Here is a 24,734-nt window from a genome sequence, read left to right as displayed (position 1 = left end):
TTGTGCATTCGAGACGCTAGCTGCGTCTTCCTCGGTAGTATAGTGGTTAGTATCCCCGCCTGTCACGCGGGAGACCGGGGTTCGATTCCCCGCCGGGGAGGCACATCCGATTTTTAATTGCTGCTCTATCACTCGCCGAACTTAGTGTAGGTCGTTTGCGGCTACTAGCACCATATCTCTCGCACACAGGCACCTGTCTACACCGCATCCTCGGTAGTATAGTGGTTAGTATCCCCGCCTGTCACGCGGGAGACCGGGGTTCGATTCCCCGCCGGGTAGATGCGATTTTTATCTCACAACCCTGTTCGAGTGTTGCGCGTATGTGGGTCGTAAGAGCATTAACTTTGCGATCGTGGAGTGTAGTTGGCGCAAAATCTTAAAAAATGCTACAACTTAGGAAGTGGTTCTCGCATTCTTCACATTTCAGAACTGCGGGGTATGCTGTTAACGCTGTATCAAAGCACCCCAGCCGACGCTGTGGGCGTAATAATCGAGCTCGGCACAGTCCGCAAAAGAAATAATTTTAGCAGAGCGTGGTTTCGATCCACGGACCTCTGGGTTATGGGCCCAGCACGCTTCCACTGCGCCACTCTGCTGCCTGGGGTTGCGCCGGCTCTTCGCCACGTGACGTGGGACACTTGGAAAGTGTTGTCTGCGTCGCTTTCACACGCCTGTATTTAATTGCGTATCATCTCCTACAGCTCTCAGCTTGACTTGTCTCGACTTTGCTCGACTGACGCTACGCTGACGCTTGCAGGCAGCGATATTTACCACGATCGACTCGACATGCAGCTGCGAGATGCACAGGAGCAACAAAGCACTCCACGGTGCGGCGACATACGAAATCCACTGCCCAGCTACGCGTCGGCAACTAACAAAACGCCGACCCTGCCAGGATTCGAACCTGGAATCTTCTGATCCGTAGTCAGACGCGTTATCCGTTGCGCCACAGGGCCAGTGGCAGCATTTCTTTCTACGAGACAAGTGCAATTCGCTAAGAAACGTGTTCTGCATGGCTGAGCAAGCTCCCAAGGAAGGTACCTTTCGTGCAGCTGCGTGGCCGCAGTGCGCCTGCAGAGCTTAGAGCTTGCCACGCATCTGCTCTCGCTGTTCGACAGGTAGCAGAAGGCAAGGCGCGCGTTTTCCCACGTTTTCTCGACGACGAGAGCCGGTTGATGTGCATGTAAGCGTAGCATATGAAACAAGAATAGCACGAAGCATTGGTAGTCAGGTGCCAAAGTCGCAGTATGGCATCAGGTGGCGATCGTATGTTTCTGTGGCCACCACTGGATTGCAGCAAAGTGAATACTGCTAACTGAAAGCACTCTGTTGTAGCCCCAGTGGCGCAATTGGTTAGCGCACGGTACTTATAAGGCAGTAGCCGTGAGCAATGCCGGGGTTGTGAGTTCGAGCCTCACCTGGGGCATGCTTTTATTTCTTAGCAGCTGTCTCTGACAGCAACAGGAGGCTAGGTTTGAGATGTATCAGCTATTTGAGTAACATAATTGTGCATTCGAGATCTTAGCTGCGTCTTCCTCGGTAGTATAGTGGTTAGTATCCCCGCCTGTCACGCGGGAGACCGGGGTTCGATTCCCCGCCGGGGAGGCACATCCGATTTTTAATTGCTGCTCTATCACTCGCCGAACTTAGTGTAGGTCGTTTGCGGCTACTAGCACCATATCTCTCGCACACAGGCACCTGTCTACAGCGCATCCTCGGTAGTATAGTGGTTAGTATCCCCGCCTGTCACGCGGGAGACCGGGGTTCGATTCCCCGCCGGGGAGATGCGATTTTTATCTCACAACCCTGTTCGAGTGTTGCGCGTATGTGGGTCGTAAGAGCATTAAATTTGCGATCGTGGAGTGTAGTTGGCACAAAATCTTAAAAAATGCTACAACTTAGGAAGTGGTTCTCGCATTCTTCACATTTCAGAACTGCGGGGTATGCTGTTAACGCTGTATCAAAGCACCCCAGCCGACGCTGTGGGCGTAATAATCGAGCTCGGCACAGTCCGCAAAAGAAATAATTTTAGCAGAGCGTGGTTTCGATCCACGGACCTCTGGGTTATGGGCCCAGCACGCTTCCACTGCGCCACTCTGCTGCCTGGGGTTGCGCCGGCTCTTCGCCACGTGACGTGGGACACTTGGAAAGTGTTGTCTGCGTCGCTTTCACACGCCTGTATTTAATTGCGTATCATCTCCTACAGCTCTCAGCTTGACTTGTCTCGACTTTGCTCGACTGACGCTACGCTGACGCTTGCAGGCAGCGATATTTACCACGATCGACTCGACATGCAGCTGCGAGATGCACAGGAGCAACAAAGCACTCCACGGTGCGGCGACATACGAAATCCACTGCCCAGCTACGCGTCGGCAACTAACAAAACGCCGACCCTGCCAGGATTCGAACCTGGAATCTTCTGATCCGTAGTCAGACGCGTTATCCGTTGCGCCACAGGGCCAGTGGCAGCATTTCTTTCTACGAGACAAGTGCAATTCGCTAAGAAACGTGTTCTGCATGGCTGAGCAAGCTCCCAAGGAAGGTACCTTTCGTGCAGCTGCGTGGCCGCAGTGCGCCTGCAGAGCTTAGAGCTTGCCACGCATCTGCTCTCGCTGTTCGACAGGTAGCAGAAGGCAAGGCGCGCGTTTTCCCACGTTTTCTCGACGACGAGAGCCGGTTGATGTGCATGTAAGCGTAGCATATGAAACAAGAATAGCACGAAGCATTGGTAGTCAGGTGCCAAAGTCGCAGTATGGCATCAGGTGGCGATCGTATGTTTCTGTGGCCACCACTGGATTGCAGCAAAGTGAATACCGCTAACTGAAAGCACTCTGTTGTAGCCCCAGTGGCGCAATTGGTTAGCGCACGGTACTTATAAGGCAGTAGCCGTGAGCAATGCCGGGGTTGTGAGTTCGAGCCTCACCTGGGGCATGCTTTTATTTCTTAGCAGCTGTCTCTGACAGCAACAGGAGGCTAGGTTTGAGATGTATCAGCTATTTGAGTAACATAATTGTGCATTCGAGATCTTAGCTGCGTCTTCCTCGGTAGTATAGTGGTTAGTATCCCCGCCTGTCACGCGGGAGACCGGGGTTCGATTCCCCGCCGGGGAGGCACATCCGATTTTTAATTGCTGCTCTATCACTCGCCGAACTTAGTGTAGGTCGTTTGCGGCTACTAGCACCATATCTCTCGCACACAGGCACCTGTCTACAGCGCATCCTCGGTAGTATAGTGGTTAGTATCCCCGCCTGTCACGCGGGAGACCGGGGTTCGATTCCCCGCCGGGGAGATGCGATTTTTATCTCACAACCCTGTTCGAGTGTTGCGCGTATGTGGGTCGTAAGAGCATTAAATTTGCGATCGTGGAGTGTAGTTGGCACAAAATCTTAAAAAATGCTACAACTTAGGAAGTGGTTCTCGCATTCTTCACATTTCAGAACTGCGGGGTATGCTGTTAACGCTGTATCAAAGCACCCCAGCCGACGCTGTGGGCGTAATAATCGAGCTCGGCACAGTCCGCAAAAGAAATAATTTTAGCAGAGCGTGGTTTCGATCCACGGACCTCTGGGTTATGGGCCCAGCACGCTTCCACTGCGCCACTCTGCTGCCTGGGGTTGCGCCGGCTCTTCGCCACGTGACGTGGGACACTTGGAAAGTGTTGTCTGCGTCGCTTTCACACGCCTGTATTTAATTGCGTATCATCTCCTACAGCTCTCAGCTTGACTTGTCTCGACTTTGCTCGACTGACGCTACGCTGACGCTTGCAGGCAGCGATATTTACCACGATCGACTCGACATGCAGCTGCGAGATGCACAGGAGCAACAAAGCACTCCACGGTGCGGCGACATACGAAATCCACTGCCCAGCTACGCGTCGGCAACTAACAAAACGCCGACCCTGCCAGGATTCGAACCTGGAATCTTCTGATCCGTAGTCAGACGCGTTATCCGTTGCGCCACAGGGCCAGTGGCAGCATTTCTTTCTACGAGACAAGTGCAATTCGCTAAGAAACGTGTTCTCCATGGCTGAGCAAGCTCCCAAGGAAGGTACCTTTCGTGCAGCTGCGTGGCCGCAGTGCGCCTGCAGAGCTTAGAGCTTGCCACGCATCTGCTCTCGCTGTTCGACAGGTAGCAGAAGGCAAGGCGCGCGTTTTCCCACGTTTTCTCGACGACGAGAGCCGGTTGATGTGCATGTAAGCGTAGCATATGAAACAAGAATAGCACGAAGCATTGGTAGTCAGGTGCCAAAGTCGCAGTATGGCATCAGGTGGCGATCGTATGTTTCTGTGGCCACCACTGGATTGCAGCAAAGTGAATACCGCTAACTGAAAGCACTCTGTTGTAGCCCCAGTGGCGCAATTGGTTAGCGCACGGTACTTATAAGGCAGTAGCCGTGAGCAATGCCGGGGTTGTGAGTTCGAGCCTCACCTGGGGCATACTTTTATTTCTTAGCAGCTGTCTCTGACAGCAACAGGAGGCTAGGTTTGAGATGTATCAGCTATTTGAGTAACATAATTGTGCATTCGAGACGCTAGCTGCGTCTTCCTCGGTAGTATAGTGGTTAGTATCCCCGCCTGTCACGCGGGAGACCGGGGTTCGATTCCCCGCCGGGGAGGCACATCCGATTTTTAATTGCTGCTCTATCACTCGCCGAACTTAGTGTAGGTCGTTTGCGGCTACTAGCACCATATCTCTCGCACACAGGCACCTGTCTACAGCGCATCCACGGTAGTATAGTGGTTAGTATCCCCGCCTGTCACGCGGGAGACCGGGGTTCGATTCCCCGCCGGGGAGATGCGATTTTTATCTCACAACCCTGTTCGAGTGTTGCGCGTATGTGGGTCGTAAGAGCATTATCTTTGCGATCGTGGAGTGTAGTTGGCGCAAAATCTTAAAAAATGCTACAACTTAGGAAGTGGTTCTCGCATTCTTCACATTTCAGAACTGCGGGGTATGCTGTTAACGCTGTATCAAAGCACCCCAGCCGACGCTGTGGGCGTAATAATCGAGCTCGGCACAGTCCGCAAAAGAAATAATTTTAGCAGAGCGTGGTTTCGATCCACGGACCTCTGGGTTATGGGCCCAGCACGCTTCCAGTGCGCCACTCTGCTGCCTGGGGTTGCGCCGGCTCTTCGCCACGTGACGTGGGACACTTGGAAAGTGTTGTCTGCGTCGCTTTCACACGCCTGTATTTAATTGCGTATCATCTCCTACAGCTCTCAGCTTGACTTGTCTCGACTTTGCTCGACTGACGCTACGCTGACGCTTGCAGGCAGCGATATTTACCACGATCGACTCGACATGCAGCTGCGAGATGCACAGGAGCAACAAAGCACTCCACGGTGCGGCGACATACGAAATCCACTGCCCAGCTACGCGTCGGCAACTAACAAAACGCCGACCCTGCCAGGATTCGAACCTGGAATCTTCTGATCCGTAGTCAGACGCGTTATCCGTTGCGCCACAGGGCCAGTGGCAGCATTTCTTTCTACGAGACAAGTGCAATTCGCTAAGAAACGTGTTCTCCATGGCTGAGCAAGCTCCCAAGGAAGGTACCTTTCGTGCAGCTGCGTGGCCGCAGTGCGCCTGCAGAGCTTAGAGCTTGCCACGCATCTGCTCTCGCTGTTCGACAGGTAGCAGAAGGCAAGGCGCGCGTTTTCCCACGTTTTCTCGACGACGAGAGCCGGTTGATGTGCATGTAAGCGTAGCATATGAAACAAGAATAGCACGAAGCATTGGTAGTCAGGTGCCAAAGTCGCAGTATGGCATCAGGTGGCGATCGTATGTTTCTGTGGCCACCACTGGATTGCAGCAAAGTGAATACCGCTAACTGAAAGCACTCTGTTGTAGCCCCAGTGGCGAAATTGGTTAGCGCACGGTACTTATAAGGCAGTAGCCGTGAGCAATGCCGGGGTTGTGAGTTCGAGCCTCACCTGGGGCATACTTTTATTTCTTAGCAGCTGTCTCTGACAGCAACAGGAGGCTAGGTTTGAGATGTATCAGCTATTTGAGTAACATAATTGTGCATTCGAGACGCTAGCTGCGTCTTCCTCGGTAGTATAGTGGTTAGTATCCCCGCCTGTCACGCGGGAGACCGGGGTTCGATTCCCCGCCGGGGAGGCACATCCGATTTTTAATTGCTGCTCTATCACTCGCCGAACTTAGTGTAGGTCGTTTGCGGCTACTAGCACCATATCTCTCGCACACAGGCACCTGTCTACACCGCATCCTCGGTAGTATAGTGGTTAGTATCCCCGCCTGTCACGCGGGAGACCGGGGTTCGATTCCCCGCCGGGTAGATGCGATTTTTATCTCACAACCCTGTTCGAGTGTTGCGCGTATGTGGGTCGTAAGAGCATTAACTTTGCGATCGTGGAGTGTAGTTGGCGCAAAATCTTAAAAAATGCTACAACTTAGGAAGTGGTTCTCGCATTCTTCACATTTCAGAACTGCGGGGTATGCTGTTAACGCTGTATCAAAGCACCCCAGCCGACGCTGTGGGCGTAATAATCGAGCTCGGCACAGTCCGCAAAAGAAATAATTTTAGCAGAGCGTGGTTTCGATCCACGGACCTCTGGGTTATGGGCCCAGCACGCTTCCACTGCGCCACTCTGCTGCCTGGGGTTGCGCCGGCTCTTCGCCACGTGACGTGGGACACTTGGAAAGTGTTGTCTGCGTCGCTTTCACACGCCTGTATTTAATTGCGTATCATCTCCTACAGCTCTCAGCTTGACTTGTCTCGACTTTGCTCGACTGACGCTACGCTGACGCTTGCAGGCAGCGATATTTACCACGATCGACTCGACATGCAGCTGCGAGATGCACAGGAGCAACAAAGCACTCCACGGTGCGGCGACATACGAAATCCACTGCCCAGCTACGCGTCGGCAACTAACAAAACGCCGACCCTGCCAGGATTCGAACCTGGAATCTTCTGATCCGTAGTCAGACGCGTTATCCGTTGCGCCACAGGGCCAGTGGCAGCATTTCTTTCTACGAGACAAGTGCAATTCGCTAAGAAACGTGTTCTGCATGGCTGAGCAAGCTCCCAAGGAAGGTACCTTTCGTGCAGCTGCGTGGCCGCAGTGCGCCTGCAGAGCTTAGAGCTTGCCACGCATCTGCTCTCGCTGTTCGACAGGTAGCAGAAGGCAAGGCGCGCGTTTTCCCACGTTTTCTCGACGACGAGAGCCGGTTGATGTGCATGTAAGCGTAGCATATGAAACAAGAATAGCACGAAGCATTGGTAGTCAGGTGCCAAAGTCGCAGTATGGCATCAGGTGGCGATCGTATGTTTCTGTGGCCACCACTGGATTGCAGCAAAGTGAATACCGCTAACTGAAAGCACTCTGTTGTAGCCCCAGTGGCGCAATTGGTTAGCGCACGGTACTTATAAGGCAGTAGCCGTGAGCAATGCCGGGGTTGTGAGTTCGAGCCTCACCTGGGGCATGCTTTTATTTCTTAGCAGCTGTCTCTGACAGCAACAGGAGGCTAGGTTTGAGATGTATCAGCTATTTGAGTAACATAATTGTGCATTCGAGATCTTAGCTGCGTCTTCCTCGGTAGTATAGTGGTTAGTATCCCCGCCTGTCACGCGGGAGACCGGGGTTCGATTCCCCGCCGGGGAGGCACATCCGATTTTTAATTGCTGCTCTATCACTCGCCGAACTTAGTGTATGTCGTTTGCGGCTACTAGCACCATATCTCTCGCACACAGGCACCTGTCTACAGCGCATCCTCGGTAGTATAGTGGTTAGTATCCCCGCCTGTCACGCGGGAGACCGGGGTTCGATTCCCCGCCGGGGAGATGCGATTTTTATCTCACAACCCTGTTCGAGTGTTGCGCGTATGTGGGTCGTAAGAGCATTAAATTTGCGATCGTGGAGTGTAGTTGGCACAAAATCTTAAAAAATGCTACAACTTAGGAAGTGGTTCTCGCATTCTTCACATTTCAGAACTGCGGGGTATGCTGTTAACGCTGTATCAAAGCACCCCAGCCGACGCTGTGGGCGTAATAATCGAGCTCGGCACAGTCCGCAAAAGAAATAATTTTAGCAGAGCGTGGTTTCGATCCACGGACCTCTGGGTTATGGGCCCAGCACGCTTCCACTGCGCCACTCTGCTGCCTGGGGTTGCGCCGGCTCTTCGCCACGTGACGTGGGACACTTGGAAAGTGTTGTCTGCGTCGCTTTCACACGCCTGTATTTAATTGCGTATCATCTCCTACAGCTCTCAGCTTGACTTGTCTCGACTTTGCTCGACTGACGCTACGCTGACGCTTGCAGGCAGCGATATTTACCACGATCGACTCGACATGCAGCTGCGAGATGCACAGGAGCAACAAAGCACTCCACGGTGCGGCGACATACGAAATCCACTGCCCAGCTACGCGTCGGCAACTAACAAAACGCCGACCCTGCCAGGATTCGAACCTGGAATCTTCTGATCCGTAGTCAGACGCGTTATCCGTTGCGCCACAGGGCCAGTGGCAGCATTTCTTTCTACGAGACAAGTGCAATTCGCTAAGAAACGTGTTCTCCATGGCTGAGCAAGCTCCCAAGGAAGGTACCTTTCGTGCAGCTGCGTGGCCGCAGTGCGCCTGCAGAGCTTAGAGCTTGCCACGCATCTGCTCTCGCTGTTCGACAGGTAGCAGAAGGCAAGGCGCGCGTTTTCCCACGTTTTCTCGACGACGAGAGCCGGTTGATGTGCATGTAAGCGTAGCATATGAAACAAGAATAGCACGAAGCATTGGTAGTCAGGTGCCAAAGTCGCAGTATGGCATCAGGTGGCGATCGTATGTTTCTGTGGCCACCACTGGATTGCAGCAAAGTGAATACCGCTAACTGAAAGCACTCTGTTGTAGCCCCAGTGGCGCAATTGGTTAGCGCACGGTACTTATAAGGCAGTAGCCGTGAGCAATGCCGGGGTTGTGAGTTCGAGCCTCACCTGGGGCATACTTTTATTTCTTAGCAGCTGTCTCTGACAGCAACAGGAGGCTAGGTTTGAGATGTATCAGCTATTTGAGTAACATAATTGTGCATTCGAGACGCTAGCTGCGTCTTCCTCGGTAGTATAGTGGTTAGTATCCCCGCCTGTCACGCGGGAGACCGGGGTTCGATTCCCCGCCGGGGAGGCACATCCGATTTTTAATTGCTGCTCTATCACTCGCCGAACTTAGTGTAGGTCGTTTGCGGCTACTAGCACCATATCTCTCGCACACAGGCACCTGTCTACAGCGCATCCACGGTAGTATAGTGGTTAGTATCCCCGCCTGTCACGCGGGAGACCGGGGTTCGATTCCCCGCCGGGGAGATGCGATTTTTATCTCACAACCCTGTTCGAGTGTTGCGCGTATGTGGGTCGTAAGAGCATTATCTTTGCGATCGTGGAGTGTAGTTGGCGCAAAATCTTAAAAAATGCTACAACTTAGGAAGTGGTTCTCGCATTCTTCACATTTCAGAACTGCGGGGTATGCTGTTAACGCTGTATCAAAGCACCCCAGCCGACGCTGTGGGCGTAATAATCGAGCTCGGCACAGTCCGCAAAAGAAATAATTTTAGCAGAGCGTGGTTTCGATCCACGGACCTCTGGGTTATGGGCCCAGCACGCTTCCACTGCGCCACTCTGCTGCCTGGGGTTGCGCCGGCTCTTCGCCACGTGACGTGGGACACTTGGAAAGTGTTGTCTGCGTCGCTTTCACACGCCTGTATTTAATTGCGTATCATCTCCTACAGCTCTCAGCTTGACTTGTCTCGACTTTGCTCGACTGACGCTACGCTGACGCTTGCAGGCAGCGATATTTACCACGATCGACTCGACATGCAGCTGCGAGATGCACAGGAGCAACAAAGCACTCCACGGTGCGGCGACATACGAAATCCACTGCCCAGCTACGCGTCGGCAACTAACAAAACGCCGACCCTGCCAGGATTCGAACCTGGAATCTTCTGATCCGTAGTCAGACGCGTTATCCGTTGCGCCACAGGGCCAGTGGCAGCATTTCTTTCTACGAGACAAGTGCAATTCGCTAAGAAACGTGTTCTCCATGGCTGAGCAAGCTCCCAAGGAAGGTACCTTTCGTGCAGCTGCGTGGCCGCAGTGCGCCTGCAGAGCTTAGAGCTTGCCACGCATCTGCTCTCGCTGTTCGACAGGTAGCAGAAGGCAAGGCGCGCGTTTTCCCACGTTTTCTCGACGACGAGAGCCGGTTGATGTGCATGTAAGCGTAGCATATGAAACAAGAATAGCACGAAGCATTGGTAGTCAGGTGCCAAAGTAGCAGTATGGCATCAGGTGGCGATCGTATGTTTCTGTGGCCACCACTGGATTGCAGCAAAGTGAATACCGCTAACTGAAAGCACTCTGTTGTAGCCCCAGTGGCGCAATTGGTTAGCGCACGGTACTTATAAGGCAGTAGCCGAGAGCAATGCCGGGGTTGTGAGTTCGAGCCTCACCTGGGGCATACTTTTATTTCTTAGCAGCTGTCTCTGACAGCAACAGGAGGCTAGGTTTGAGATGTATCAGCTATTTGAGTAACATAATTGTGCATTCGAGACGCTAGCTGCGTCTTCCTCGGTAGTATAGTGGTTAGTATCCCCGCCTGTCACGCGGGAGACCGGGGTTCGATTCCCCGCCGGGGAGGCACATCCGATTTTTAATTGCTGCTCTATCACTCGCCGAACTTAGTGTAGGTCGTTTGCGGCTACTAGCACCATATCTCTCGCACACAGGCACCTGTCTACAGCGCATCCTCGGTAGTATAGTGGTTAGTATCCCCGCCTGTCACGCGGGAGACCGGGGTTCGATTCCCCGCCGGGGAGATGCGATTTTTATCTCACAACCCTGTTCGAGTGTTGCGCGTATGTGGGTCGTAAGAGCATTAACTTTGCGATCGTGGAGTGTAGTTGGCGCAAAATCTTAAAAAATGCTACAACTTAGGAAGTGGTTCTCGCATTCTTCACATTTCAGAACTGCGGGGTATGCTGTTAACGCTGTATCAAAGCACCCCAGCCGACGCTGTGGGCGTAATAATCGAGCTCGGCACAGTCCGCAAAAGAAATAATTTTAGCAGAGCGTGGTTTCGATCCACGGACCTCTGGGTTATGGGCCCAGCACGCTTCCACTGCGCCACTCTGCTGCCTGGGGTTGCGCCGGCTCTTCGCCACGTGACGTGGGACACTTGGAAAGTGTTGTCTGCGTCGCTTTCACACGCCTGTATTTAATTGCGTATCATCTCCTACAGCTCTCAGCTTGACTTGTCTCGACTTTGCTCGACTGACGCTACGCTGACGCTTGCAGGCAGCGATATTTACCACGATCGACTCGACATGCAGCTGCGAGATGCACAGGAGCAACAAAGCACTCCACGGTGCGGCGACATACGAAATCCACTGCCCAGCTACGCGTCGGCAACTAACAAAACGCCGACCCTGCCAGGATTCGAACCTGGAATCTTCTGATCCGTAGTCAGACGCGTTATCCGTTGCGCCACAGGGCCAGTGGCAGCATTTCTTTCTACGAGACAAGTGCAATTCGCTAAGAAACGTGTTCTCCATGGCTGAGCAAGCTCCCAAGGAAGGTACCTTTCGTGCAGCTGCGTGGCCGCAGTGCGCCTGCAGAGCTTAGAGCTTGCCACGCATCTGCTCTCGCTGTTCGACAGGTAGCAGAAGGCAAGGCGCGCGTTTTCCCACGTTTTCTCGACGACGAGAGCCGGTTGATGTGCATGTAAGCGTAGCATATGAAACAAGAATAGCACGAAGCATTGGTAGTCAGGTGCCAAAGTCGCAGTATGGCATCAGGTGGCGATCGTATGTTTCTGTGGCCACCACTGGATTGCAGCAAAGTGAATACCGCTAACTGAAAGCACTCTGTTGTAGCCCCAGTGGCGCAATTGGTTAGCGCACGGTACTTATAAGGCAGTAGCCGTGAGCAATGCCGGGGTTGTGAGTTCGAGCCTCACCTGGGGCATACTTTTATTTCTTAGCAGCTGTCTCTGACAGCAACAGGAGGCTAGGTTTGAGATGTATCAGCTATTTGAGTAACATAATTGTGCATTCGAGACGCTAGCTGCGTCTTCCTCGGTAGTATAGTGGTTAGTATCCCCGCCTGTCACGCGGGAGACCGGGGTTCGATTCCCCGCCGGGGAGGCACATCCGATTTTTAATTGCTGCTCTATCACTCGCCGAACTTAGTGTAGGTCGTTTGCGGCTACTAGCACCATATCTCTCGCACACAGGCACCTGTCTACAGCGCATCCTCGGTAGTATAGTGGTTAGTATCCCCGCCTGTCACGCGGGAGACCGGGGTTCGATTCCCCGCCGGGGAGATGCGATTTTTATCTCACAACCCTGTTCGAGTGTTGCGCGTATGTGGGTCGTAAGAGCATTAACTTTGCGATCGTGGAGTGTAGTTGGCGCAAAATCTTAAAAAATGCTACAACTTAGGAAGTGGTTCTCGCATTCTTCACATTTCAGAACTGCGGGGTATGCTGTTAACGCTGTATCAAAGCACCCCAGCCGACGCTGTGGGCGTAATAATCGAGCTCGGCACAGTCCGCAAAAGAAATAATTTTAGCAGAGCGTGGTTTCGATCCACGGACCTCTGGGTTATGGGCCCAGCACGCTTCCACTGCGCCACTCTGCTGCCTGGGGTTGCGCCGGCTCTTCGCCACGTGACGTGGAACACTTGGAAAGTGTTGTCTGCGTCGCTTTCACACGCCTGTATTTATTTGCGTATCATCTCCTACAGCTCTCAGCTTGACTTGTCTCGACTTTGCTCGACTGACGCTACGCTGACGCTTGCAGGCAGCGATATTTACCACGATCGACTCGACATGCAGCTGCGAGATGCACAGGAGCAACAAAGCACTCCACGGTGCGGCGACATACGAAATCCACTGCCCAGCTACGCGTCGGCAACTAACAAAACGCCGACCCTGCCAGGATTCGAACCTGGAATCTTCTGATCCGTAGTCAGACGCGTTATCCGTTGCGCCACAGGGCCAGTGGCAGCATTTCTTTCTACGAGACAAGTGCAATTCGCTAAGAAACGTGTTCTCCATGGCTGAGCAAGCTCCCAAGGAAGGTACCTTTCGTGCAGCTGCGTGGCCGCAGTGCGCCTGCAGAGCTTAGAGCTTGCCACGCATCTGCTCTCGCTGTTCGACAGGTAGCAGAAGGCAAGGCGCGCGTTTTCCCACGTTTTCTCGACGACGAGAGCCGGTTGATGTGCATGTAAGCGTAGCATATGAAACAAGAATAGCACGAAGCATTGGTAGTCAGGTGCCAAAGTCGCAGTATGGCATCAGGTGGCGATCGTATGTTTCTGTGGCCACCACTGGATTGCAGCAAAGTGAATACCGCTAACTGAAAGCACTCTGTTGTAGCCCCAGTGGCGCAATTGGTTAGCGCACGGTACTTATAAGGCAGTAGCCGTGAGCAATGCCGGGGTTGTGAGTTCGAGCCTCACCTGGGGCATACTTTTATTTCTTAGCAGCTGTCTCTGACAGCAACAGGAGGCTAGGTTTGAGATGTATCAGCTATTTGAGTAACATAATTGTGCATTCGAGACGCTAGCTGCGTCTTCCTCGGTAGTATAGTGGTTAGTATCCCCGCCTGTCACGCGGGAGACCGGGGTTCGATTCCCCGCCGGGGAGGCACATCCGATTTTTAATTGCTGCTCTATCACTCGCCGAACTTAGTGTAGGTCGTTTGCGGCTACTAGCACCATATCTCTCGCACACAGGCACCTGTCTACAGCGCATCCTCGGTAGTATAGTGGTTAGTATCCCCGCCTGTCACGCGGGAGACCGGGGTTCGATTCCCCGCCGGGGAGATGCGATTTTTATCTCACAACCCTGTTCGAGTGTTGCGCGTATGTGGGTCGTAAGAGCATTAACTTTGCGATCGTGGAGTGTAGTTGGCGCAAAATCTTAAAAAATGCTACAACTTAGGAAGTGGTTCTCGCATTCTTCACATTTCAGAACTGCGGGGTATGCTGTTAACGCTGTATCAAAGCACCCCAGCCGACGCTGTGGGCGTAATAATCGAGCTCGGCACAGTCCGCAAAAGAAATAATTTTAGCAGAGCGTGGTTTCGATCCACGGACCTCTGGGTTATGGGCCCAGCACGCTTCCACTGCGCCACTCTGCTGCCTGGGGTTGCGCCGGCTCTTCGCCACGTGACGTGGGACACTTGGAAAGTGTTGTCTGCGTCGCTTTCACACGCCTGTATTTAATTGCGTATCATCTCCTACAGCTCTCAGCTTGACTTGTCTCGACTTTGCTCGACTGACGCTACGCTGACGCTTGCAGGCAGCGATATTTACCACGATCGACTCGACATGCAGCTGCGAGATGCACAGGAGCAACAAAGCACTCCACGGTGCGGCGACATACGAAATCCACTGCCCAGCTACGCGTCGGCAACTAACAAAACGCCGACCCTGCCAGGATTCGAACCTGGAATCTTCTGATCCGTAGTCAGACGCGTTATCCGTTGCGCCACAGGGCCAGTGGCAGCATTTCTTTCTACGAGACAAGTGCAATTCGCTAAGAAACGTGTTCTCCATGGCTGAGCAAGCTCCCAAGGAAGGTACCTTTCGTGCAGCTGCGTGGCCGCAGTGCGCCTGCAGAGCTTAGAGCTTGCCACGCATCTGCTCTCGCTGTTCGACAGGTAGCAGAAGGCAAGGCGCGCGTTTTCCCACGTTTTCTCGACGACGAGAGCCGGTTGATGTGCATGTAAGCGTAGCATATGAAACAAGAATAGCACGAAGCATTGGTAGTCAGGTGCCAAAGTCGCAGTATGGCATCAGGTGGCGATCGTATGTTTCTGTGGCCACCACTGGATTGCAGCAAAGTGAATACCACTAACTGAAAGCACTCTGTTGTAGCCCCAGTGGCGCAATTGGTTAGCGCACGGTACTTATAAGGCAGTAGCCGTGAGCAATGCCGGGGTTGTGAGTTCGAGCCTCACCTGGGGCATACTTTTATTTCTTAGCAGCTGTCTCTGACAGCAACAGGAGGCTAGGTTTGAGATGTATCAGCTATTTGAGTAACATAATTGTGCATTCGAGACGCTAGCTGCGTCTTCCTCGGTAGTATAGTGGTTAGTATCCCCGCCTGTCACGCGGGAGACCGGGGTTCGATTCCCCGCCGGGGAGGCACATCCGATTTTTAATTGCTGCTCTATCACTCGCCGAACTTAGTGTAGGTCGTTTGCGGCTACTAGCACCATATCTCTCGCACACAGGCACCTGTCTACACCGCATCCTCGGTAGTATAGTGGTTAGTATCCCCGCCTGTCACGCGGGAGACCGGGGTTCGATTCCCCGCCGGGTAGATGCGATTTTTATCTCACAACCCTGTTCGAGTGTTGCGCGTATGTGGGTCGTAAGAGCATTAACTTTGCGATCGTGGAGTGTAGTTGGCGCAAAATCTTAAAAAATGCTACAACTTAGGAAGTGGTTCTCGCATTCTTCACATTTCAGAACTGCGGGGTATGCTGTTAACGCTGTATCAAAGCACCCCAGCCGACGCTGTGGGCGTAATAATCGAGCTCGGCACAGTCCGCAAAAGAAATAATTTTAGCAGAGCGTGGTTTCGATCCACGGACCTCTGGGTTATGGGCCCAGCACGCTTCCACTGCGCCACTCTGCTGCCTGGGGTTGCGCCGGCTCTTCGCCACGTGACGTGGAACACTTGGAAAGTGTTGTCTGCGTCGCTTTCACACGCCTGTATTTATTTGCGTATCATCTCCTACAGCTCTCAGCTTGACTTGTCTCGACTTTGCTCGACTGACGCTACGCTGACGCTTGCAGGCAGCGATATTTACCACGATCGACTCGACATGCAGCTGCGAGATGCACAGGAGCAACAAAGCACTCCACGGTGCGGCGACATACGAAATCCACTGCCCAGCTACGCGTCGGCAACTAACAAAACGCCGACCCTGCCAGGATTCGAACCTGGAATCTTCTGATCCGTAGTCAGACGCGTTATCCGTTGCGCCACAGGGCCAGTGGCAGCATTTCTTTCTACGAGACAAGTGCAATTCGCTAAGAAACGTGTTCTCCATGGCTGAGCAAGCTCCCAAGGAAGGTACCTTTCGTGCAGCTGCGTGGCCGCAGTGCGCCTGCAGAGCTTAGAGCTTGCCACGCATCTGCTCTCGCTGTTCGACAGGTAGCAGAAGGCAAGGCGCGCGTTTTCCCACGTTTTCTCGACGACGAGAGCCGGTTGATGTGCATGTAAGCGTAGCATATGAAACAAGAATAGCACGAAGCATTGGTAGTCAGGTGCCAAAGTCGCAGTATGGCATCAGGTGGCGATCGTATGTTTCTGTGGCCACCACTGGATTGCAGCAAAGTGAATACCGCTAACTGAAAGCACTCTGTTGTAGCCCCAGTGGCGCAATTGGTTAGCGCACGGTACTTATAAGGCAGTAGCCGTGAGCAATGCCGGGGTTGTGAGTTCGAGCCTCACCTGGGGCATACTTTTATTTCTTAGCAGCTGTCTCTGACAGCAACAGGAGGCTAGGTTTGAGATGTATCAGCTATTTGAGTAACATAATTGTGCATTCGAGACGCTAGCTGCGTCTTCCTCGGTAGTATAGTGGTTAGTATCCCCGCCTGTCACGCGGGAGACCGGGGTTCGATTCCCCGCCGGGGAGGCACATCCGATTTTTAATTGCTGCTCTATCACTCGCCGAACTTAGTGTAGGTCGTTTGCGGCTACTAGCACCATATCTCTCGCACACAGGCACCTGTCTACAGCGCATCCTCGGTAGTATAGTGGTTAGTATCCACGCGGGAGACCGGGGTTCGATTCCCCGCCGGGGAGATGCGATTTTTATCTCACAACCCTGTTCGAGTGTTGCGCGTATGTGGGTCGTAAGAGCATTAACTTTGCGATCGTGGAGTGTAGTTGGCGCAAAATCTTAAAAAATGCTACAACTTAGGAAGTGGTTCTCGCATTCTTCACATTTCAGAACTGCGGGGTATGCTGTTAACGCTGTATCAAAGCACCCCAGCCGACGCTGTGGGCGTAATAATCGAGCTCGGCACAGTCCGCAAAAGAAATAATTTTAGCAGAGCGTGGTTTCGATCCACGGACCTCTGGGTTATGGGCCCAGCACGCTTCCACTGCGCCACTCTGCTGCCTGGGGTTGCGCCGGCTCTTCGCCACGTGACGTGGAACACTTGGAAAGTGTTGTCTGCGTCGCTTTCACACGCCTGTATTTATTTGCGTATCATCTCCTACAGCTCTCAGCTTGACTTGTCTCGACTTTGCTCGACTGACGCTACGCTGACGCTTGCAGGCAGCGATATTTACCACGATCGACTCGACATGCAGCTGCGAGATGCACAGGAGCAACAAAGCACTCCACGGTGCGGCGACATACGAAATCCACTGCCCAGCTACGCGTCGGCAACTAACAAAACGCCGACCCTGCCAGGATTCGAACCTGGAATCTTCTGATCCGTAGTCAGACGCGTTATCCGTTGCGCCACAGGGCCAGTGGCAGCATTTCTTTCTACGAGACAAGTGCAATTCGCTAAGAAACGTGTTCTCCATGGCTGAGCAAGCTCCCAAGGAAGGTACCTTTCGTGCAGCTGCGTGGCCGCAGTGCGCCTGCAGAGCTTAGAGCTTGCCACGCATCTGCTCTCGCTGTTCGACAGGTAGCAGAAGGCAAGGCGCGCGTTTTCCCACGTTTTCTCGACGACGAGAGCCGGTTGATGTGCATGTAAGCGTAGCATATGAAACAAGAATAGCACGAAGCATTGGTAGTCAGGTGCCAAAGTCGCAGTATGGCATCAGGTGGCGATCGTATGTTTCTGTGGCCACCACTGGATTGCAGCAAAGTGAATACCGCTAACTGAAAGCACTCTGTTGTAGCCCCAGTGGCGCAATTGGTTAGCGCACGGTACTTATAAGGCAGTAGCCGTGAGCAATGCCGGGGTTGTGAGTTCGAGCCTCACCTGGGGCATACTTTTATTTCTTAGCAGCTGTCTCTGACAGCAACAGGAGGCTAGGTTTGAGATGTATCAGCTATTTGAGTAACATAATTGTGCATTCGAGACGCTAGCTGCGTCTTCCTCGGTAGTATAGTGGTTAGTATCCCCGCCTGTCACGCGGGAGACCGGGGTTCGATTCCCCGCCGGGGAGGCACATCCGATTTTTAATTGCTGCTCTATCACTCGCCGAACTTAGTGTAGGTCGTTTGCGGCTACTAGCACCATATCTCTCGCACACAGGCACCTGTCTACAGCGCATCCTCGGTAGTATAGTGGTTAGTATCCCCGCCTGTCACGCGGGAGACCGGGGTTCGATTCCCCGCCGGGGAGATGCGATTTTTATCTCACAACCCTGTTCGAGTGTTGCGCGTATGTGGGTCGTAAGAGCATTAACTTTGCGATCGTGGAGTGTAGTTGGCGCAAAATCTTAAAAAATGCTACAACTTAGGAAGTGGTTCTCGCATTCTTCACATTTCAGAACTGCGGGGTATGCTGTTAACGCTGTATCAAAGCACCCCAGCCGACGCTGTGGGCGTAATAATCGAGCTCGGCACAGTCCGCAAAAGAAATAATTTTAGCAGAGCGTGGTTTCGATCCACGGACCTCTGGGTTATGGGCCCAGCACGCTTCCACTGCGCCACTCTGCTGCCTGGGGTTGCGCCGGCTCTTCGCCACGTGACGTGGGACACTTGGAAAGTGTTGTCTGCGTCGCTTTCACACGCCTGTATTTAATTGCGTATCATCTCCTACAGCTCTCAGCTTGACTTGTCTCGACTTTGCTCGACTGACGCTACGCTGACGCTTGCAGGCAGCGATATTTACCACGATCGACTCGACATGCAGCTGCGAGATGCACAGGAGCAACAAAGCACTCCACGGTGCGGCGACATACGAAATCCACTGCCCAGCTACGCGTCGGCAACTAACAAAACGCCGACCCTGCCAGGATTCGAACCTGGAATCTTCTGATCCGTAGTCAGACGCGTTATCCGTTGCGCCACAGGGCCAGTGGCAGCATTTCTTTCTACGAGACAAGTGCAATTCGCTAAGAAACGTGTTCTCCATGGCTGAGCAAGCTCCCAAGGAAGGTACCTTTCGTGCAGCTGCGTGGCCGCAGTGCGCCTGCAGAGCTTAGAGCTTGCCACGCATCTGCTCTCGCTGTTCGACAGGTAGCAGAAGGCAAGGCGCGCGTTTTCCCACGTTTTCTCGACGACGAGAGCCGGTTGATGTGCATGTAAGCGTAGCATATGAAACAAGAATAGCACGAAGCATTGGTAGTCAGGTGCCAAAGTCGCAGTATGGCATCAGGTGGCGATCGTATGTTTCTGTGGCCACCACTGGATTGCAGCAAAGTGAATACCACTAACTGAAAGCACTCTGTTGTAGCCCCAGTGGCGCAATTGGTTAGCGCACGGTACTTATAAGGCAGTAGCCGTGAGCAATGCCGGGGTTGTGAGTTCGAGCCTCACCTGGGGCATACTTTTATTTCTTAGCAGCTGTCTCTGACAGCAACAGGAGGCTAGGTTTGAGATGTATCAGCTATTTGAGTAACATAATTGTGCATTCGAGACGCTAGCTGCGTCTTCCTCGGTAGTATAGTGGTTAGTATCCCCGCCTGTCACGCGGGAGACCGGGGTTCGATTCCCCGCCGGGGAGGCACATCCGATTTTTAATTGCTGCTCTATCACTCGCCGAACTTAGTGTAGGTCGTTTGCGGCTACTAGCACCATATCTCTCGCACACAGGCACCTGTCTACACCGCATCCTCGGTAGTATAGTGGTTAGTATCCCCGCCTGTCACGCGGGAGACCGGGGTTCGATTCCCCGCCGGGTAGATGCGATTTTTATCTCACAACCCTGTTCGAGTGTTGCGCGTATGTGGGTCGTAAGAGCATTAACTTTGCGATCGTGGAGTGTAGTTGGCGCAAAATCTTAAAAAATGCTACAACTTAGGAAGTGGTTCTCGCATTCTTCACATTTCAGAACTGCGGGGTATGCTGTTAACGCTGTATCAAAGCACCCCAGCCGACGCTGTGGGCGTAATAATCGAGCTCGGCACAGTCCGCAAAAGAAATAATTTTAGCAGAGCGTGGTTTCGATCCACGGACCTCTGGGTTATGGGCCCAGCACGCTTCCACTGCGCCACTCTGCTGCGTGGGGTTGCGCCGGCTCTTCGCCACGTGACGTGGGACACTTGGAAAGTGTTGTCTGCGTCGCTTTCACACGCCTGTATTTATTTGCGTATCATCTCCTACAGCTCTCAGCTTGACTTGTCTCGACTTTGCTCGACTGACGCTACGCTGACGCTTGCAGGCAGCGATATTTACCACGATCGACTCGACATGCAGCTGCGAGATGCACAGGAGCAACAAAGCACTCCACGGTGCGGCGACATACGAAATCCACTGCCCAGCTACGCGTCGGCAACTAACAAAACGCCGACCCTGCCAGGATTCGAACCTGGAATCTTCTGATCCGTAGTCAGACGCGTTATCCGTTGCGCCACAGGGCCAGTGGCAGCATTTCTTTCTACGAGACAAGTGCAATTCGCTAAGAAACGTGTTCTCCATGGCTGAGCAAGCTCCCAAGGAAGGTACCTTTCGTGCAGCTGCGTGGCCGCAGTGCGCCTGCAGAGCTTAGAGCTTGCCACGCATCTGCTCTCGCTGTTCGACAGGTAGCAGAAGGCAAGGCGCGCGTTTTCCCACGTTTTCTCGACGACGAGAGCCGGTTGATGTGCATGTAAGCGTAGCATATGAAACAAGAATAGCACGAAGCATTGGTAGTCAGGTGCCAAAGTCGCAGTATGGCATCAGGTGGCGATCGTATGTTTCTGTGGCCACCACTGGATTGCAGCAAAGTGAATACCGCTAACTGAAAGCACTCTGTTGTAGCCCCAGTGGCGCAATTGGTTAGCGCACGGTACTTATAAGGCAGTAGCCGTGAGCAATGCCGGGGTTGTGAGTTCGAGCCTCACCTGGGGCATACTTTTATTTCTTAGCAGCTGTCTCTGACAGCAACAGGAGGCTAGGTTTGAGATGTATCAGCTATTTGAGTAACATAATTGTGCATTCGAGACGCTAGCTGCGTCTTCCTCGGTAGTATAGTGGTTAGTATCCCCGCCTGTCACGCGGGAGACCGGGGTTCGATTCCCCGCCGGGGAGGCACATCCGATTTTTAATTGCTGCTCTATCACTCGCCGAACTTAGTGTAGGTCGTTTGCGGCTACTAGCACCATATCTCTCGCACACAGGCACCTGTCTACAGCGCATCCTCGGTAGTATAGTGGTTAGTATCCACGCGGGAGACCGGGGTTCGATTCCCCGCCGGGGAGATGCGATTTTTATCTCACAACCCTGTTCGAGTGTTGCGCGTATGTGGGTCGTAAGAGCATTAACTTTGCGATCGTGGAGTGTAGTTGGCGCAAAATCTTAAAAAATGCTACAACTTAGGAAGTGGTTCTCGCATTCTTCACATTTCAGAACTGCGGGGTATGCTGTTAACGCTGTATCAAAGCACCCCAGCCGACGCTGTGGGCGTAATAATCGAGCTCGGCACAGTCCGCAAAAGAAATAATTTTAGCAGAGCGTGGTTTCGATCCACGGACCTCTGGGTTATGGGCCCAGCACGCTTCCACTGCGCCACTCTGCTGCCTGGGGTTGCGCCGGCTCTTCGCCACGTGACGTGGAACACTTGGAAAGTGTTGTCTGCGTCGCTTTCACACGCCTGTATTTATTTGCGTATCATCTCCTACAGCTCTCAGCTTGACTTGTCTCGACTTTGCTCGACTGACGCTACGCTGACGCTTGCAGGCAGCGATATTTACCACGATCGACTCGACATGCAGCTGCGAGATGCACAGGAGCAACAAAGCACTCCACGGTGCGGCGACATACGAAATCCACTGCCCAGCTACGCGTCGGCAACTAACAAAACGCCGACCCTGCCAGGATTCGAACCTGGAATCTTCTGATCCGTAGTCAGACGCGTTATCCGTTGCGCCACAGGGCCAGTGGCAGCATTTCTTTCTACGAGACAAGTGCAATTCGCTAAGAAACGTGTTCTCCATGGCTGAGCAAGCTCCCAAGGAAGGTACCTTTCGTGCAGCTGCGTGGCCGCAGTGCGCCTGCAGAGCTTAGAGCTTGCCACGCATCTGCTCTCGCTGTTCGACAGGTAGCAGAAGGCAAGGCGCGCGTTTTCCCACGTTTTCTCGACGACGAGAGCCGGTTGATGTGCATGTAAGCGTAGCATATGAAACAAGAATAGCACGAAGCATTGGTAGTCAGGTGCCAAAGTCGCAGTATGGCATCAGGTGGCGATCGTATGTTTCTGTGGCCACCACTGGATTGCAGCAAAGTGAATACCGCTAACTGAAAGCACTCTGTTGTAGCCCCAGTGGCGCAATTGGTTAGCGCACGGTACTTATAAGGCAGTAGCCGTGAGCAATGCCGGGGTTGTGAGTTCGAGCCTCACCTGGGGCATACTTTTATTTCTTAGCAGCTGTCTCTGACAGCAACAGGAGGCTAGGTTTGAGATGTATCAGCTATTTGAGTAACATAATTGTGCATTCGAGAGGCTAGCTGCGTCTTCCTCGGTAGTATAGTGGTTAGTATCCCCGCCTGTCACGCGGGAGACCGGGGTTCGATTCCCCGCCGGGGAGGCACATCCGATTTTTAATTGCTGCTCTATCACTCGCCGAACTTAGTGTAGGTCGTTTGCGGCTACTAGCACCATATCTCTTGCACACAGGCACCTGTCTACAGCGCATCCTCGGTAGTATAGTGGTTAGTATCCACGCGGGAGACCGGGGTTCGATTCCCCGCCGGGGAGATGCGATTTTTATCTCACAACCCTGTTCGAGTGTTGCGCGTATGTGGGTCGTAAGAGCATTAACTTTGCGATCGTGGAGTGTAGTTGGCGCAAAATCTTAAAAAATGCTACAACTTAGGAAGTGGTTCTCGCATTCTTCACATTTCAGAACTGCGGGGTATGCTGTTAACGCTGTATCAAAGCACCCCAGCCGACGCTCTGGGCGTAATAATCGAGCTCGGCACAGTCCGCAAAAGAAATAATTTTAGCAGAGCGTGGTTTCGATCCACGGACCTCTGGGTTATGGGCCCAGCACGCTTCCACTGCGCCACTCTGCTGCCTGGGGTTGCGCCGGCTCTTCGCCACGTGACGTGGGACACTTGGAAAGTGTTGTCTGCGTCGCTTTCACACGCCTGTATTTAATTGCGTATAATCTCCTACAGCTCTCAGCTTGACTTGTCTCGACTTTGCTCGACTGACGCTACGCTGACGCTTGCAGGCAGCGATATTTACCACGATCGACTCGACATGCAGCTGCGAGATGCACAGGAGCAACAAAGCACTCCACGGTGCGGCGACATACGAAATCCACTGCCCAGCTACGCGTCGGCAACTAACAAAACGCCGACCCTGCCAGGATTCGAACCTGGAATCTTCTGATCCGTAGTCAGACGCGTTATCCGTTGCGCCACAGGGCCAGTGGCAGCATTTCTTTCTACGAGACAAGTGCAATTCGCTAAGAAACGTGTTCTCCATGGCTGAGCAAGCTCCCAAGGAAGGTACCTTTCGTGCAGCTGCGTGGCCGCAGTGCGCCTGCAGAGCTTAGAGCTTGCCACGCATCTGCTCTCGCTGTTCGACAGGTAGCAGAAGGCAAGGCGCGCGTTTTCCCACGTTTTCTCGACGACGAGAGCCGGTTGATGTGCATGTAAGCGTAGCATATGAAACAAGAATAGCACGAAGCATTGGTAGTCAGGTGCCAAAGTCGCAGTATGGCATCAGGTGGCGATCGTATGTTTCTGTGGCCACCACTGGATTGCAGCAAAGTGAATACCGCTAACTGAAAGCACTCTGTTGTAGCCCCAGTGGCGCAATTGGTTAGCGCACGGTACTTATAAGGCAGTAGCCGTGAGCAATGCCGGGGTTGTGAGTTCGAGCCTCACCTGGGGCATACTTTTATTTCTTAGCAGCTGTCTCTGACAGCAACAGGAGGCTAGGTTTGAGATGTATCAGCTATTTGAGTAACATAATTGTGCATTCGAGAGGCTAGCTGCGTCTTCCTCGGTAGTATAGTGGTTAGTATCCCCGCCTGTCACGCGGGAGACCGGGGTTCGATTCCCCGCCGGGGAGGCACATCCGATTTTTAATTGCTGCTCTATCACTCGCCGAACTTAGTGTAGGTCGTTTGCGGCTACTAGCACCATATCTCTCGCACACAGGCACCTGTCTACAGCGCATCCTCGGTAGTATAGTGGTTAGTATCCACGCGGGAGACTGGGGTTCGATTCCCCGCCGGGGAGATGCGATTTTTATCTCACAACCCTGTTCGAGTGTTGCGCGTATGTGGGTCGTAAGAGCATTAACTTTGCGATCGTGGAGTGTAGTTGGCGCAAAATCTTAAAAAATGCTACAACTTAGGAAGTGGTTCTCGCATTCTTCACATTTCAGAACTGCGGGGTATGCTGTTAACGCTGTATCAAAGCACCCCAGCCGACGCTGTGGGCGTAATAATCGAGCTCGGCACAGTCCGCAAAAGAAATAATTTTAGCAGAGCGTGGTTTCGATCCACGGACCTCTGGGTTATGGGCCCAGCACGCTTCCACTGCGCCACTCTGCTGCCTGGGGTTGCGCCGGCTCTTCGCCACGTGACGTGGGACACTTGGAAAGTGTTGTCTGCGTCGCTTTCACACGCCTGTATTTAATTGCGTATC

The 24,734-nt window shown here is 53.1% G+C and overlaps 62 non-coding genes across 62 annotated transcripts; 46 read left to right on the top strand and 16 right to left on the bottom strand.

Moving 5' to 3' along the window:
• The first annotated feature begins 28 nt into the window (after nt 1–28).
• On the top strand, nt 29–100 carry Trnad-guc. The gene has a single exon. It is a non-coding gene; the product is annotated as a tRNA-Asp (tRNA).
• Nucleotides 101–207: 107 nt separating this feature from the next.
• Trnad-guc lies at nt 208–281 on the top strand. Its single transcript has one exon. It is a non-coding gene; the product is annotated as a tRNA-Asp (tRNA).
• A 602-nt stretch (nt 282–883) lies between these two features.
• Trnar-acg lies at nt 884–956 on the bottom strand. The gene has a single exon. It is a non-coding gene; the product is annotated as a tRNA-Arg (tRNA).
• Nucleotides 957–1,334: 378 nt separating this feature from the next.
• Nucleotides 1,335–1,426, top strand: Trnai-uau. The gene is given in 2 exon segments: nt 1,335–1,372; nt 1,391–1,426. It is a non-coding gene; the product is annotated as a tRNA-Ile (tRNA).
• Nucleotides 1,427–1,533: 107 nt separating this feature from the next.
• Trnad-guc lies at nt 1,534–1,605 on the top strand. Its single transcript has one exon. It is a non-coding gene; the product is annotated as a tRNA-Asp (tRNA).
• A 107-nt stretch (nt 1,606–1,712) lies between these two features.
• On the top strand, nt 1,713–1,784 carry Trnad-guc. The gene has a single exon. It is a non-coding gene; the product is annotated as a tRNA-Asp (tRNA).
• A 604-nt stretch (nt 1,785–2,388) lies between these two features.
• Nucleotides 2,389–2,461, bottom strand: Trnar-acg. Its single transcript has one exon. It is a non-coding gene; the product is annotated as a tRNA-Arg (tRNA).
• Nucleotides 2,462–2,839: 378 nt separating this feature from the next.
• Trnai-uau lies at nt 2,840–2,931 on the top strand. The gene is given in 2 exon segments: nt 2,840–2,877; nt 2,896–2,931. It is a non-coding gene; the product is annotated as a tRNA-Ile (tRNA).
• A 107-nt stretch (nt 2,932–3,038) lies between these two features.
• Trnad-guc lies at nt 3,039–3,110 on the top strand. Its single transcript has one exon. It is a non-coding gene; the product is annotated as a tRNA-Asp (tRNA).
• Nucleotides 3,111–3,217: 107 nt separating this feature from the next.
• Trnad-guc lies at nt 3,218–3,289 on the top strand. Its single transcript has one exon. It is a non-coding gene; the product is annotated as a tRNA-Asp (tRNA).
• Nucleotides 3,290–3,893: 604 nt separating this feature from the next.
• Nucleotides 3,894–3,966, bottom strand: Trnar-acg. The gene has a single exon. It is a non-coding gene; the product is annotated as a tRNA-Arg (tRNA).
• Nucleotides 3,967–4,344: 378 nt separating this feature from the next.
• Trnai-uau lies at nt 4,345–4,436 on the top strand. The gene is given in 2 exon segments: nt 4,345–4,382; nt 4,401–4,436. It is a non-coding gene; the product is annotated as a tRNA-Ile (tRNA).
• Nucleotides 4,437–4,543: 107 nt separating this feature from the next.
• Trnad-guc lies at nt 4,544–4,615 on the top strand. Its single transcript has one exon. It is a non-coding gene; the product is annotated as a tRNA-Asp (tRNA).
• Nucleotides 4,616–4,722: 107 nt separating this feature from the next.
• Nucleotides 4,723–4,794, top strand: Trnad-guc. The gene has a single exon. It is a non-coding gene; the product is annotated as a tRNA-Asp (tRNA).
• A 604-nt stretch (nt 4,795–5,398) lies between these two features.
• Nucleotides 5,399–5,471, bottom strand: Trnar-acg. The gene has a single exon. It is a non-coding gene; the product is annotated as a tRNA-Arg (tRNA).
• A 378-nt stretch (nt 5,472–5,849) lies between these two features.
• Nucleotides 5,850–5,941, top strand: Trnai-uau. Its single transcript is given in 2 exon segments — nt 5,850–5,887; nt 5,906–5,941. It is a non-coding gene; the product is annotated as a tRNA-Ile (tRNA).
• A 107-nt stretch (nt 5,942–6,048) lies between these two features.
• Trnad-guc lies at nt 6,049–6,120 on the top strand. The gene has a single exon. It is a non-coding gene; the product is annotated as a tRNA-Asp (tRNA).
• A 107-nt stretch (nt 6,121–6,227) lies between these two features.
• On the top strand, nt 6,228–6,301 carry Trnad-guc. The gene has a single exon. It is a non-coding gene; the product is annotated as a tRNA-Asp (tRNA).
• Nucleotides 6,302–6,903: 602 nt separating this feature from the next.
• Trnar-acg lies at nt 6,904–6,976 on the bottom strand. The gene has a single exon. It is a non-coding gene; the product is annotated as a tRNA-Arg (tRNA).
• A 378-nt stretch (nt 6,977–7,354) lies between these two features.
• Trnai-uau lies at nt 7,355–7,446 on the top strand. The gene is given in 2 exon segments: nt 7,355–7,392; nt 7,411–7,446. It is a non-coding gene; the product is annotated as a tRNA-Ile (tRNA).
• Nucleotides 7,447–7,553: 107 nt separating this feature from the next.
• On the top strand, nt 7,554–7,625 carry Trnad-guc. Its single transcript has one exon. It is a non-coding gene; the product is annotated as a tRNA-Asp (tRNA).
• A 107-nt stretch (nt 7,626–7,732) lies between these two features.
• Trnad-guc lies at nt 7,733–7,804 on the top strand. The gene has a single exon. It is a non-coding gene; the product is annotated as a tRNA-Asp (tRNA).
• A 604-nt stretch (nt 7,805–8,408) lies between these two features.
• Nucleotides 8,409–8,481, bottom strand: Trnar-acg. Its single transcript has one exon. It is a non-coding gene; the product is annotated as a tRNA-Arg (tRNA).
• A 378-nt stretch (nt 8,482–8,859) lies between these two features.
• Trnai-uau lies at nt 8,860–8,951 on the top strand. The gene is given in 2 exon segments: nt 8,860–8,897; nt 8,916–8,951. It is a non-coding gene; the product is annotated as a tRNA-Ile (tRNA).
• Nucleotides 8,952–9,058: 107 nt separating this feature from the next.
• Trnad-guc lies at nt 9,059–9,130 on the top strand. Its single transcript has one exon. It is a non-coding gene; the product is annotated as a tRNA-Asp (tRNA).
• Nucleotides 9,131–9,237: 107 nt separating this feature from the next.
• On the top strand, nt 9,238–9,309 carry Trnad-guc. Its single transcript has one exon. It is a non-coding gene; the product is annotated as a tRNA-Asp (tRNA).
• A 604-nt stretch (nt 9,310–9,913) lies between these two features.
• Nucleotides 9,914–9,986, bottom strand: Trnar-acg. The gene has a single exon. It is a non-coding gene; the product is annotated as a tRNA-Arg (tRNA).
• Nucleotides 9,987–10,364: 378 nt separating this feature from the next.
• On the top strand, nt 10,365–10,456 carry Trnai-uau. The gene is given in 2 exon segments: nt 10,365–10,402; nt 10,421–10,456. It is a non-coding gene; the product is annotated as a tRNA-Ile (tRNA).
• Nucleotides 10,457–10,563: 107 nt separating this feature from the next.
• Trnad-guc lies at nt 10,564–10,635 on the top strand. The gene has a single exon. It is a non-coding gene; the product is annotated as a tRNA-Asp (tRNA).
• Nucleotides 10,636–10,742: 107 nt separating this feature from the next.
• On the top strand, nt 10,743–10,814 carry Trnad-guc. Its single transcript has one exon. It is a non-coding gene; the product is annotated as a tRNA-Asp (tRNA).
• Nucleotides 10,815–11,418: 604 nt separating this feature from the next.
• Nucleotides 11,419–11,491, bottom strand: Trnar-acg. The gene has a single exon. It is a non-coding gene; the product is annotated as a tRNA-Arg (tRNA).
• Nucleotides 11,492–11,869: 378 nt separating this feature from the next.
• Trnai-uau lies at nt 11,870–11,961 on the top strand. Its single transcript is given in 2 exon segments — nt 11,870–11,907; nt 11,926–11,961. It is a non-coding gene; the product is annotated as a tRNA-Ile (tRNA).
• Nucleotides 11,962–12,068: 107 nt separating this feature from the next.
• Nucleotides 12,069–12,140, top strand: Trnad-guc. The gene has a single exon. It is a non-coding gene; the product is annotated as a tRNA-Asp (tRNA).
• A 107-nt stretch (nt 12,141–12,247) lies between these two features.
• Trnad-guc lies at nt 12,248–12,319 on the top strand. The gene has a single exon. It is a non-coding gene; the product is annotated as a tRNA-Asp (tRNA).
• A 604-nt stretch (nt 12,320–12,923) lies between these two features.
• On the bottom strand, nt 12,924–12,996 carry Trnar-acg. Its single transcript has one exon. It is a non-coding gene; the product is annotated as a tRNA-Arg (tRNA).
• Nucleotides 12,997–13,374: 378 nt separating this feature from the next.
• Nucleotides 13,375–13,466, top strand: Trnai-uau. Its single transcript is given in 2 exon segments — nt 13,375–13,412; nt 13,431–13,466. It is a non-coding gene; the product is annotated as a tRNA-Ile (tRNA).
• Nucleotides 13,467–13,573: 107 nt separating this feature from the next.
• Nucleotides 13,574–13,645, top strand: Trnad-guc. Its single transcript has one exon. It is a non-coding gene; the product is annotated as a tRNA-Asp (tRNA).
• A 107-nt stretch (nt 13,646–13,752) lies between these two features.
• On the top strand, nt 13,753–13,824 carry Trnad-guc. Its single transcript has one exon. It is a non-coding gene; the product is annotated as a tRNA-Asp (tRNA).
• Nucleotides 13,825–14,428: 604 nt separating this feature from the next.
• Trnar-acg lies at nt 14,429–14,501 on the bottom strand. Its single transcript has one exon. It is a non-coding gene; the product is annotated as a tRNA-Arg (tRNA).
• Nucleotides 14,502–14,879: 378 nt separating this feature from the next.
• Nucleotides 14,880–14,971, top strand: Trnai-uau. The gene is given in 2 exon segments: nt 14,880–14,917; nt 14,936–14,971. It is a non-coding gene; the product is annotated as a tRNA-Ile (tRNA).
• Nucleotides 14,972–15,078: 107 nt separating this feature from the next.
• Trnad-guc lies at nt 15,079–15,150 on the top strand. Its single transcript has one exon. It is a non-coding gene; the product is annotated as a tRNA-Asp (tRNA).
• A 107-nt stretch (nt 15,151–15,257) lies between these two features.
• Nucleotides 15,258–15,331, top strand: Trnad-guc. Its single transcript has one exon. It is a non-coding gene; the product is annotated as a tRNA-Asp (tRNA).
• Nucleotides 15,332–15,933: 602 nt separating this feature from the next.
• Trnar-acg lies at nt 15,934–16,006 on the bottom strand. The gene has a single exon. It is a non-coding gene; the product is annotated as a tRNA-Arg (tRNA).
• A 378-nt stretch (nt 16,007–16,384) lies between these two features.
• Trnai-uau lies at nt 16,385–16,476 on the top strand. The gene is given in 2 exon segments: nt 16,385–16,422; nt 16,441–16,476. It is a non-coding gene; the product is annotated as a tRNA-Ile (tRNA).
• Nucleotides 16,477–16,583: 107 nt separating this feature from the next.
• Trnad-guc lies at nt 16,584–16,655 on the top strand. Its single transcript has one exon. It is a non-coding gene; the product is annotated as a tRNA-Asp (tRNA).
• A 774-nt stretch (nt 16,656–17,429) lies between these two features.
• Nucleotides 17,430–17,502, bottom strand: Trnar-acg. Its single transcript has one exon. It is a non-coding gene; the product is annotated as a tRNA-Arg (tRNA).
• A 378-nt stretch (nt 17,503–17,880) lies between these two features.
• Nucleotides 17,881–17,972, top strand: Trnai-uau. Its single transcript is given in 2 exon segments — nt 17,881–17,918; nt 17,937–17,972. It is a non-coding gene; the product is annotated as a tRNA-Ile (tRNA).
• Nucleotides 17,973–18,079: 107 nt separating this feature from the next.
• Trnad-guc lies at nt 18,080–18,151 on the top strand. The gene has a single exon. It is a non-coding gene; the product is annotated as a tRNA-Asp (tRNA).
• A 107-nt stretch (nt 18,152–18,258) lies between these two features.
• Trnad-guc lies at nt 18,259–18,330 on the top strand. Its single transcript has one exon. It is a non-coding gene; the product is annotated as a tRNA-Asp (tRNA).
• Nucleotides 18,331–18,934: 604 nt separating this feature from the next.
• Nucleotides 18,935–19,007, bottom strand: Trnar-acg. Its single transcript has one exon. It is a non-coding gene; the product is annotated as a tRNA-Arg (tRNA).
• A 378-nt stretch (nt 19,008–19,385) lies between these two features.
• Nucleotides 19,386–19,477, top strand: Trnai-uau. Its single transcript is given in 2 exon segments — nt 19,386–19,423; nt 19,442–19,477. It is a non-coding gene; the product is annotated as a tRNA-Ile (tRNA).
• A 107-nt stretch (nt 19,478–19,584) lies between these two features.
• Trnad-guc lies at nt 19,585–19,656 on the top strand. The gene has a single exon. It is a non-coding gene; the product is annotated as a tRNA-Asp (tRNA).
• A 107-nt stretch (nt 19,657–19,763) lies between these two features.
• On the top strand, nt 19,764–19,837 carry Trnad-guc. The gene has a single exon. It is a non-coding gene; the product is annotated as a tRNA-Asp (tRNA).
• Nucleotides 19,838–20,439: 602 nt separating this feature from the next.
• Trnar-acg lies at nt 20,440–20,512 on the bottom strand. Its single transcript has one exon. It is a non-coding gene; the product is annotated as a tRNA-Arg (tRNA).
• A 378-nt stretch (nt 20,513–20,890) lies between these two features.
• Nucleotides 20,891–20,982, top strand: Trnai-uau. Its single transcript is given in 2 exon segments — nt 20,891–20,928; nt 20,947–20,982. It is a non-coding gene; the product is annotated as a tRNA-Ile (tRNA).
• A 107-nt stretch (nt 20,983–21,089) lies between these two features.
• Nucleotides 21,090–21,161, top strand: Trnad-guc. Its single transcript has one exon. It is a non-coding gene; the product is annotated as a tRNA-Asp (tRNA).
• Nucleotides 21,162–21,935: 774 nt separating this feature from the next.
• Trnar-acg lies at nt 21,936–22,008 on the bottom strand. Its single transcript has one exon. It is a non-coding gene; the product is annotated as a tRNA-Arg (tRNA).
• Nucleotides 22,009–22,386: 378 nt separating this feature from the next.
• Trnai-uau lies at nt 22,387–22,478 on the top strand. The gene is given in 2 exon segments: nt 22,387–22,424; nt 22,443–22,478. It is a non-coding gene; the product is annotated as a tRNA-Ile (tRNA).
• Nucleotides 22,479–22,585: 107 nt separating this feature from the next.
• Nucleotides 22,586–22,657, top strand: Trnad-guc. The gene has a single exon. It is a non-coding gene; the product is annotated as a tRNA-Asp (tRNA).
• Nucleotides 22,658–23,431: 774 nt separating this feature from the next.
• Nucleotides 23,432–23,504, bottom strand: Trnar-acg. The gene has a single exon. It is a non-coding gene; the product is annotated as a tRNA-Arg (tRNA).
• A 378-nt stretch (nt 23,505–23,882) lies between these two features.
• On the top strand, nt 23,883–23,974 carry Trnai-uau. The gene is given in 2 exon segments: nt 23,883–23,920; nt 23,939–23,974. It is a non-coding gene; the product is annotated as a tRNA-Ile (tRNA).
• Nucleotides 23,975–24,081: 107 nt separating this feature from the next.
• Trnad-guc lies at nt 24,082–24,153 on the top strand. Its single transcript has one exon. It is a non-coding gene; the product is annotated as a tRNA-Asp (tRNA).
• Nucleotides 24,154–24,734: the final 581 nt, after the last annotated feature.

Source organism: Schistocerca piceifrons, chromosome 8, assembly GCF_021461385.2.
Source record: "Schistocerca piceifrons isolate TAMUIC-IGC-003096 chromosome 8, iqSchPice1.1, whole genome shotgun sequence".
NCBI lineage: Eukaryota > Metazoa > Arthropoda > Insecta > Orthoptera > Acrididae > Schistocerca > Schistocerca piceifrons.
The sequence above is the reverse complement of the archived record's forward strand: the minus strand, read 5'-3'. Positions and strand labels throughout refer to the sequence as shown.